Source organism: Phoenix dactylifera, chromosome 10, assembly GCF_051530095.1.
Source record: "Phoenix dactylifera cultivar Ajwa chromosome 10, Ajwa_hap1_PhDact_Kaust_v1.1, whole genome shotgun sequence".
Taxonomy (NCBI): domain Eukaryota; kingdom Viridiplantae; phylum Streptophyta; class Magnoliopsida; order Arecales; family Arecaceae; genus Phoenix; species Phoenix dactylifera.
Window position 1 is genome coordinate 12778359 of NC_143199.1, and position 11117 is coordinate 12789475.

The window sequence follows — 11117 nt, forward strand, 5'->3', positions numbered from 1 at the left end:
GTCAGATCTGCCCATGTGCGTCGTACGGCACGTTCTTACAGGCTGCAAACAGGAGGAGAACGTGGAGGAAGATTGGAAGCGCACCAGTATCTTCCACACTTGCGTCGAGCATGCCAACAAGTCTCTAAATCTCATCATCAACAATGGAAGCTGCCTGAACATCATATCTGAAGGAGTGCTGAAGAAGCTGAATCTGAAACTGGTACCGCATCCAAAGCCGTATCAGGTAAGTTGGATCGAAGACTCCTCCATCCCTGTTAAGCAAAGATGCTTGATCAGTTTTTCACTTGGTAAGGACTTTCGAGATGAAGTATGGTGCGATGTTCTGCCCATGAAAGCATGCCATCATCTTCTAGGAAGACCATGGTTGTATGATCGTAGTGTCGAGTATGACGGACGATCCAATTATTATTCTCTATATTGTACCAACAAAAGAGTTGTGTTAAAACCTCTTCAGATCACTGATTTTATCTCTGAAATTCTGATAATCCAATGGGTTTTAACCATGAGAAAGTTTGAAGCTTGTAGCCGAGAGGTTGGAGTCATATATGCGCTAGTGTCCAGGAAAGTTGGGGCTGAAATTTCAGAGCTGTTCCTTCTGATTTCAAGTCTATATTGGATGATTTTTCTGATGTAACCCCTGAAGACCTTCCCAAGGAGCTTCCACCGATGAAAGACATCCAACATGCCATAGATTTGGTGCTCGGTTCAAGCTTATCGAATCTTCCCGCATACCGGCTGAATCCTAGAGAACATGAGGAGATTCACCGCCAAGTCCAAGAACTTTTGGACAAAGGATTCATCCGAGAGAGCCTCAGCCCATGTGCTGTCCCAGCTCTACTTACTCCCAAGAAGGATGGTTCATGGAGAATATGCGTGGACAACAGAGCAATCAAGAAGATTATAGTGAAGTACCGTTTCTCGATCCCGCGGCTTGATGACATGCTGGATCTGTTGCATGGAGCCACCATCTTCTCCAAATTGGACCTTCGAAGTGGCTACCACCAGATCAGAATCAGACTTGGAAATGAGTGGAAGACAACATTTAAGACCAAGGATGGCCTCTATGAATGGATGGTTATGCCCTTTGGTCTCTCCAATGCGCCAAGTACTTTCATGCGGATTATGAATCAAGTGCTGAAATCGTACATTGGGCGCTTTATGGTTGTTTATTTTGATGACATTTTGATCTTCAGTCGTAGCTGTGTAGCATCAACAACATCTTCGCCTAGTGCTTCGCACTCTCAAATCAGAAAAGCTATATGTCAACTTGAAGAAGTGCTTCTTTGTCGAGCCACAAGTTCCTTTCCTCGGGTTTATAGTTTCAGCCAAGGGAGTTTCTGCCGATCCAGAAAAGGTTAAAGCCATTCGAGAGTGGTCTATACCCTGCAACATTCATGAAGTAAGAAGCTTCCTTGGTCTGGCATCCTTCTTGTTGCCCAAGGTGACAACCCAAGAGGGGGGGTGAATTGGGTTTTCTAAAAATCATGTTTTCTAATTTTTACTTTGAATTGAATGCAGCGGAATGATAAGATGTTATTTAATTAAGCTCTAGGCAATTACAAGTAAAGTAGTGGAAAATTAAGCCAGAGCAATTATACTATGGCTTTAGGGTGCAATTGATCTAAAATTAACTTATAGTTGTATGATCAATTTTAATCTATGTGTATGATAAGAATGGAGAGGAAGCTAAGCAAATTCTAAACAATCACTTATAAATCTATAGAAAACAAAGCTAGAGATATTACATAATCAAGTACGAATGTAAGGCATGAAATACACGAGATAAGGCATCACAAACACAAAGATGTATAGTGGTTCGGTGCACCCCAGCACCTACATCCACTCCCCAAGACCTCTTGGGAATTTCACTATAATCCCTCAGATTATAGCCGGTTGTTTTACAACTCACAACCCAACTTGTTGTTTTGCGAGATCACAACGAACTCGGTCGGTTTTCACAGGCTCACCGACTAGAACCAACCGATTGTTTTTCCGGGTTCACAATCAAACCCAGTTGGTTTTCCCAAAGGATCACCAACCACAACCTTACAACGATTGTTTTCCGAGTTCACAATCAACCCAGTTGGTTTTCCCAAAGGCTCACCAACCACAACCTTACAATGTTGGTTTTCCCTTTGGCTCATCAACAAACCTTAACCCCTTGATTCAATCCCTTGATTGAATCAAGTTACAAGATATTAGAACAAGAGTTTAAATCAAATACAAGCTTCTCAAATAAGCAAATATAGCAAATATAAACAAGTAAAGTAAAGAGAAGAAGCCCTCAAACAAATTTGTAGATGAAGGAACTCGGCTTCTTCTTTACTTGACCCTCTTCTAATTTTGCATGAAGTAGAGGATCACCGAGGCAGCACACAGTTGGAGAGGAAGCTTTGGGATTCATTTGGATGTTCTTCTTCTCTCTCTTTACTTTGAATGGTCCTTTTGTGCTTTTGGGAGATTTCCCTTGTAATCTCTTTGAAATCTCTTCCCTAAATGTTCTCTCCCACTTCCATCCCTTCTTTCCTAGCTCTCCTCTTGATTTTATAGCTTTAGAGGGAGTGGAAACAAAAATCTAGCCGTTAGAGACAAAAATAGAGCCGTTGGAATCAAGAAAAAACTAGCCGTTATGCCTCCCAGTGTGCTGGAGTCGACTCGGCTGAAGTAGGAGTCGACTCGGCTGAAACAGGAGTCACTTGTGAATAGTAGTCTGTCGACACTGTAGCTGGGAGTTGACTCCGCACTGTAGCGCTGAAGTAGGAGTCGACTCGAGCACTGTAGCACTGAAGTAGGAGTCGACTCGAGCACTGTAGCGCTGAAGTAGGAGTCGACTCGAGCACTGTAGCGCTGAAGTAGGAGTCGACTCGAGCACTGTAGCGCTGAAAATCAACTCTCTGTCTTTTTGTTTGCTCTCAGTCGGAGTCGACTCGTAGAGTATCGGAGTCGACTCGAGCACTGTTTCTTGAAACTCTAGAGTGCCAGAGTCGACTCTAAACTTCCAGGAGTCGACTCGAGGACTATTCTTTTGAATTTTTCTTTGAATTTGCTCTTCTAACTTGAATCATTTGAACTTGAAACTTGGGCCAATAAAGTGTAGCTTTCTTCCAACTTTTCTTGAGAGCTTTGGAGGCCTTCTTGTATTTTTCCAACTTGCTATGGTCCTTGCAAAACAAATTATCTTTCTTCTTGCAACACAAATATTAGTATTTATACTTCAAGGTTTTGTGATCATCAAAATCAATCTTTAAATCAATCTTTGGGTCATCAGTCTCCCCCTTTTTGATGATGACAAAACTTGGAGTATATGCAATATAAAATATATTGTGTTCTAGAAGTAATGCATAGCTAAGTTGTTTGAAGTAGAAAATATATATCTTTAAAATATACTTCATGATAATGCTTTAGATTTAATCAACTTAACATAATCAACACATAAAGCATTATGAGCATATACTTAGATATTTCTCCCTCTTTTTGACAACATCAAAAAGATAGTGAAACATTAAGCACAAAGATAAGAATACTCAAATATTTCTTTTTCTTATTGTACTCTGATTTGCATGTCAAATTATTGCAAGAATATGAATCATATAACTCAAGGCAATAATGTTAGAAAAAGATTAATGAGCATAGACCAGAGCCAATTAAGATAATTTCAGAGGAGAACACATCGAATGTGATTCCAAAGATAGTTTTCAAATCAAGTGTAGGTGGAATCTTTCTTAAGTTAATTCAAGAAATACCACAAATGATATTCAAGGAAAGCACGAATGAAAATCTAATCTCTCTTCAATAATAAGTATGAAAGCTTGTTCATTTAAGATCTTTTGCCCAATATATTAAGTATTTTAACAACATGAGAGCAATTTAACTAATTTTCAGAGTATAAGAGCAATATATTAAGTATGATTGCAAAGTTCTTTTATGATGTAAAAATATTGTGGCATAAACACCAAAACATGAATTCATGCAATTTATGATATATCTTAGAGCATACATAAAATTCAAGGCTTTGAAGATTCTTTTAAAGCTCTTTTAAAGACTTTATTCCTTTAAAAAGAAGCACATTTTGGTACACATAATAATGGATTGGCACGAAATTGAAGTTCTAAAGAACAAGCCAATAAGAACTCATTAGTGAATTCCAAAAATAGGTTTTCTAAGAGATACTCAAGAAAATCATTATTCTTCCCCTTTTTCATTAAATTAGAGGCTCTTAAGATCAACTATTTGAATTGCAATTTGGTTCATGATTGATGTATAAGATATACTAACCAAATAACAAGCCTCAAGTGATCGGTTATTTCAATTTCAAAAATAAACCACGCAATAGCACGTATCCTGTAGGATAGTGATTACGGGTGTCGGTCCACAGGGATTGAAGAATAAGTTATTTTTCTTTTAAAAATAAATCAACAAGAAGGATTTGCTAACTTGATTTAACTAAATCAAACTATGAGTACGGATTGAAATTTTATCAAAGTAAATAGATCTAGGGTTTGGAATCCACCACATAGCATTGCATCAAGGATTGTGTTCTTAATCTTATCTTTTGGAGAGGCATGCAATTTTGGCTACAAGCCTTATAAAATAAAAGCATAAAGAGTTTTAGGAAGATCCATCTTCGGTATAGCATGAAGTGTCTACCTAAGTATGCTAATCTAGGGTGTAGCACATCTCATCTTCCTAGGCATGGATCATCTTAGACTACTTTAGCAACATGAATAGTAAATGGCATGCTCAAGGTTTAAACATCATAAAATAATTTTTCATTGAGAATGAGAATTTAAACAAACTCCAAAAAGATTAAAAGAGTAAGAACTACAATGCCCTGTTACATTGCTAGGGCTTCATCCAGCCCTAGACTAGGTGTTCAGCCGCGCATGGTGGCCGGATGTCCTTCCATCTTCAAATGAAAGCCTTCACCTCTCATTCTTCCCAGAATAACACAAACTCTTCTCTTTCCTCCCCTCTCTCTTCTTTTTTTTTATTTCTTTCTCTCGGCTTTCTTCTTCTTCTTCTTCACCGAAACAGGGGTTCTCCCCTCTTTCTCTTCTTCTCAACCGAGCTCTCCCTCTTTTATAGTCATCCAGTGTGCTCATTCGGGAAGGGAGAAGAGATCACGGGCGGCTAATTTCGGGGCGTGATGCTGGAGGGCAGCTTGCGGACGAAAATGGCGAATGGCTGGATCTCGGGAGGAAAGCATGATCCGTGGAGCGCCGGGTTGAATGCAGATGGCCGGATCAATGGAGCTGGACGAGCCGATCACGGACGGCTGGGCAGACGATGATCGCGGAGAAGGCTGAATCACAGAGATTTGATGGCGGAGGAGCTGGGAAGAGAGGCTGCACCGGTTGATGGCGGAGAAACAGGATGCTGGGGGGGAAGCGGAAGAAGAAAGTGATCGGATCCATGGCGTGATACGCTGGGATGCGATGCTGTCTCGGTTGCTCGGAATGGCAGCCGTGCGGAGGCGCTGGTCACGGCGTGGAGCTGGAAATCCGGAAGAGGAGATGCCGCACGTGGTTGATGGCGGAGGAGCTGGGAATCCGGAAGAGGAGATGGCATGAACGCGGTGGGCACGACGCGGGATCGACGGGAGGAAGGTGGACGGCCCTGATGCAAGGAGGGAGGAAGAAGATAAACAGTGGCTTATATATTATATATTTTTTTTAACACTGTTCATATGAACAGTGTTTTTCACGGAACACTGTTCATATGAACAGTGTTACCTCGGAATACTGTTCACCTGAACAGTGATTCCGGTAATTTTTGGGAAAAATTATTTTTCTTGCTTTATTTTGACATGAAAATGGGCATATATAAATTTAAAACAAGGATCTACTCTATTTTGCTTAGTTTGGAAATGTGATGCGGAGACGGGAGTTTCTGAACCGTTGGATTGCTTGGATAGTGGTCGCGGGAAAGGAATAGGATTGGTTTGGGAATTGGCTTTGGATTTGAGGTAGGTTATGATCTTTAATTTGCTTGAACTTGATCTCGAGCCCAATGTTATTTAAATTCAATTATTGCTAAACTGCTTCAGACCGGACTCGATAAAACTAAAAACAGGACCGTGACTTAATAACATTAATCAAACATTTTCCCCATACAAAAATAATTAATTATAGCTTTCAATCTAATTAGGACCAAAACCCATTTAATTATAGCCTTAGCTTGATTAAAACTCCATTAGGTTACCAAATCGGGTCAACACAATCTCCTCCTTATATGTTTTCATGAAAGATTATAACCAGGAGAGAGACAAGTTTAGAGTCTGTTTTGAGAAAAGAATTATTTACCTCTTACCATAATTTAAATTTAATTCAATGTTTATTCAATTTCATGGTAAAATATGTATTTATCAGTTTAAAAACATTGATAAGTGCTATGGAAAGATAACTAAATTATAAATTATTAAGCACTTATCACACCCCCAAACCTATGTTTTGCTAGTCCTCGAGCAAAATTAAAGAAGAATTCTAACTCACTTTCGCAGGCATCGCGGTTACATTTACCATATGTAACAAGGCTTTAAACCCCTAGGTTACCTTAGTGGACGAGTTATAGTCTCGTGAGGGTTTCCTGTGAAGATACCCACAAACTTCAATATCATTTATTGTTATGATTAATTTGTTGTTGTTGTTGTTGTTTTTTTTTTTTTTTAATTCGATTGATGAAACTTCAAATTCCAAGTGCATACTAGCTAGGAAAAAAAAAACTTTTTTTTTAATTAAAATCTAATTTAAGATACATAAATGATAAGAATTTCAAAGCACACACGGTTTTATATACTAAGTCAGCCCAAATTCTAGATTAGTATGCAATCTAAGTTAAAGTCATTAAGTTTCCTTTTAGGGAGTTGTAAGACTTATTTATACTGGAGTGCTCGGTAAAATCTGGACCGTACCCAAGCTAAGAGTTCGGATCTCCAAAATATTGCTAATACCAGTAGTTTCCAAGGATTGGTCGAAGGAACCTACTCACTGATTCAAAATCATCTTATCTGCAGGATTTCGAGAGTTGTGGATGTTTACTTTAGTACCTCACGGGCTTTATCTGTAATATTCCAGTTTACTTGAATTTTTACAATGACGGCTTTCACACTATTGTCTTTTCGGTCAATACAGCATTTTTTCCTTTTTTTTCTTTTCTTTTTTAAGAAAGATATATAAATTGTGCACTTTTACTCTTGTGGTGATTTCTCCGTGTAACGAGCAATCAGTCGACAACTCTCACACCAGTTGGCATAAGGTGTCGGGCATCAAGACTCCCCTACGGACTTATGCTCGGAGTCCCATCACAAGCCCACTTGACCTTTGACAATAGGTAGCCCTTTTCGATGTTCCTGACTAAATCCATTATTATTGATGATTTTTTTTTTTTTTTTTGGACTAGATAAGTATGATTCATCAGGGTCCAAGGTTGCTACCATACTCTCAACATAATGTCGAGCCTAGACCTTAGAAGAGTCGGCCAGTGTGTAGTGAAATTCCAAAGTATTAATTAGCTTACAACTCCCTAAGAGAGACTTAATAAAAAGAACTTAAATTTGTATTACTTCCCACTAGTCATTGGGCTTTTTAGATTTTATATACCTTGTGTGTTTATCATTCTCGCATAAATGTATATAAATTAGAATTTTTTTTAACAAAAACTTTTTTTTTAATATTTTTTTATTATTTTATAAAAAATGAAAATAAACACATAAAAAAAATATTTTTATTTTTTATTTTTTTTCTTTTTTAAAAAAATGATTTTATTATTATTATTTTTTATTTTTTATTTTATTTTTTTATTTTTTTATTTTTTTATATTTTTTTTATTTTTTTATTTTTATTTTTATTTTTTTTTTTTTGGGATGAAAATCAAGATGAATACCCCCAAACCTAAACCTAACATTGTCCTCAATGTTAAAAAATAATCTAAGAGAATTGGGTTGCCTCCCAACAAGCGCTAAGTTTATTGTCTTCAGCCAGACATAGTGAGATAGTTTTTGCATCTCCTTCTATGAGGTCATCTATTTTGTCTATCATATAACACTCAATTTCCCTTGCGGGTTGGTCGGCCGCATTGAACACATTTAATTTTACCTTCATGTTCCCAAATGATATGTTCATTACCCCTGTTCTACAATTGATGCATGCATTGGCTGTTGCTAAAAAGGGCCGCCCAAGGATCACAGGGATTTGTTTATTAGGATTGGGCTCATGTTCCATATCAAGGACAATGAAATCTACTGGAAAATAGAATTTATCTACCTTGACAAGAACATCTTCAATTATCCCACGTGGTGTTTTTACAGATCGATCAGCCAATTGAAGGGATACCGAGGTTGGTTTTAACTCACCTAAACCAAGTTTCTCATAAACTGAATAAGGTAAAAGGTTGACACTTGCCCCTAGATCTAAGAGTGCTCGATCAATGAAATTATTTCCTAAGACACAGGAGATGGTGGGAGCACCAGGATCTTTGAATTTTGGAGGGGTGTTGTGTTGGAGAATAGAACTCACTTGCTCAGTTAGAAAGACCTTTTTAGGCACATGTGTCCTAGATTTTCGCTTTTGTGTACAAAGGTCTTTGAGAAATTTGGCATAGGAGGGAACTTGTCTGATGGCATCAAGGAGTGGGAGGTTGATTTTAACTTGTTTGAAGACCTCCATCATCTCTTCTAATGAAGTTCCCTTTTTGCCAAATGGAGAGGGTGAAGTAAGAGCTTCAGGATATGGGGCCTTTGGGATATGAGTTTTGGCAGAAGGTGGACTAGGTGAAGAAGAAGAAGAAGGTTTTTCATTTGACACATTTCTATCCTCTTCTTCATCTTCCTTATTGTTGTCCTCCCCAATCTTATTGTCTACTACACGTCCATTCCTTAGGGTAGTCAAAGCATTGGCTTGTTCATGATGAATTGCATTTAGTTGATTTTCTTGAGCCATGTATTGTCCCCTAGGATTACTTAGTGGTTGGCTTGGAAGCTTTCCTTCCTCTCGCTTGTTTAGTGCATTAGCTAGTTGACCCATTTGGGATTCTAGCTTGGCGATTGATTGCGTATGAGAGTGCACTAATTGTGTAATGGTTTCCAAACCTTGAAGGGCGTTCAACACTTTCTCCTCAAAGGCTGTGTTTCTTTGGGGTGGAGGAAGAATGTGTTGAAATTGAGTTGAGGGACGGTAGGGATGAATATTTTGTTGGGTTTGAAAATTCTGAGAATTTTGAAAATTTTGGGAATAGGGTTGGGCTGTGTTCGAAGCTTGCTGCTTCCAAGAAAAGTTTGGATGATTTCGCCATCCCGGATTATATGTATTGGAAAATGGGTCATTACCCGGTCTGGGCTGTGTTTGAGCAGCATTGATGTGTTCTTGCGCGAGTTCGGGATATTGGGGTGCTGAGGGGCACTCATGAATAGGGTGGGATGGGCTAGAACAAATAGTACACACTTGTGCTTGGGAAGAGTTCATGTAATGCCCACCTATCATCAGTTGGTCAATCTTATGGGACAATGCATCTACCTTGCTAGACAGGTCCATAGAATGACTTATTTCACAAATTGTCCCTTTTCTTTGAGAACTCGGGGGTGCTTGACGAGAACATGAAGCATGGTGGAGGGAGTTTTCATTTAGATTTTCAAATAATTTCCATGCTTCATGCTCATTTTGAAGCATGAATGTCCCCCCACATGCGGCATCAATCATCTGACGGTTTTGATCAGTCAATCCGTCATAGAAGCATTGCACTAGCTGCCACTTAGGTATTTGATGATGTGGGCATTTACGGATTAGGTCCCGAAATCTCTCCCAAGTTTCATGAAATTCTTCTCCCTCAGTTTGGGAGAAGCTTGTGATAGCACGTCTAAACTGGTTCGTTCTTCCTATGGAAAAGTATTTTTTTAAGAATTCTTGTTGCATTTGACCCCAGGAATGAATCGAGTTGGCTTCTAAAGAATTCAACCATTGCTTGGCTCTATCTTTAAGGGAGAAGGGGAATAATCTAAGTTTCAGAGCATCATCAGTGAAATTCTGAATCTTGACAGTGGTGCAAATCTCAAGGAATTCATCTAGGTGTTTATATGGATCTTCATTGGTGAGCCCATAAAAAGATGGAAGCATTTGGATCACACTAGACTTTATTTCATATTGTACAGCTGCTACCTCAGGTAATCGAATGCAAGATGGGGAAGTGTAAATAGTGGGAGTAAAATATTCCCTCAGGAGTTTGGGTTGTTCTTCAGCCATCTTAAGAGGTGGGGATGATCCTAATGTTTTGATCTTAGCTCGAATGTTCCTAAGGGTTCGTTCTATTTCAAGGTCAAAAGGTAATAGGTTTTGTACTCTAGAACGACTACCGTGCATACACTAGTACTCGATCAATCAAGCATGCAATAAAAGAGAAAAGCATATCAATCCTAGTCTTTGTCCTAAAATCACTAGACAGCTCCTAACTGGTTTGAAGAGGGCACCTAAGCCTCCAATCCGGTCTAATGAACCGAGTTGACCAGGTAAGCTCCCAGGTAAGTGGAGGGGTCACGATGCGTTCGCAAAGGTCCCACTTAAAACCCACTTGCCTCGAACAGATGAACTGTCTCCCTTATAGGGACAAAGCTTGCCTAGACATCAACTAAGCCACAGAGCGAAATTGGTGCAACTTTCGGTGATCTTCGTCCTATTGAGCTCGAATGTCCCTAGGAGCCAACGTCTAATTGATTTTAATTAAAGATGACACTATGTGAGATTGAGTTCACCTAAGTTGGGCAAGAGTCCGGTGATGAAATCCGGCTCTTATCTTGTTGGGGTGATTGCCCTTACTATGTGCAAATTGATTTGTGTATGTGTATCAAGCATGCATTCACAATTTTGCTATAATTAAAATCAAACAATCACCACAAAATTTCAAACCAATAATTAATTTAAATAAGAAAAGTTTAGAGGTTACCAAAGGGAATTTTCCCAGCAATTTAATTTTTTTTTTTTTTGCAAACCTCTACAGCATTTGTTTTCCGGCAGTTCTCCTTTTGATCATCCCAGATTTTTTTTTTCTTCGATTCCTGATAAAAAAAATAAATAAATAAATAAAAATTAGTAAGGGAGAAAAAGAAGATAAGAAAAGTAACAATAATA

The 11117-nt window shown here is 38.7% G+C and overlaps 1 non-coding gene across 1 annotated transcript; it reads left to right on the plus strand.

The window, feature by feature from the left end:
• Nucleotides 1-9753: 9753 nt before the first annotated feature.
• On the plus strand, nt 9754-9859 carry LOC120111437 (small nucleolar RNA R71). The gene has a single exon (XR_005512623.1). It is a non-coding gene; the product is annotated as a small nucleolar RNA R71 (small nucleolar RNA).
• Nucleotides 9860-11117: the final 1258 nt, after the last annotated feature.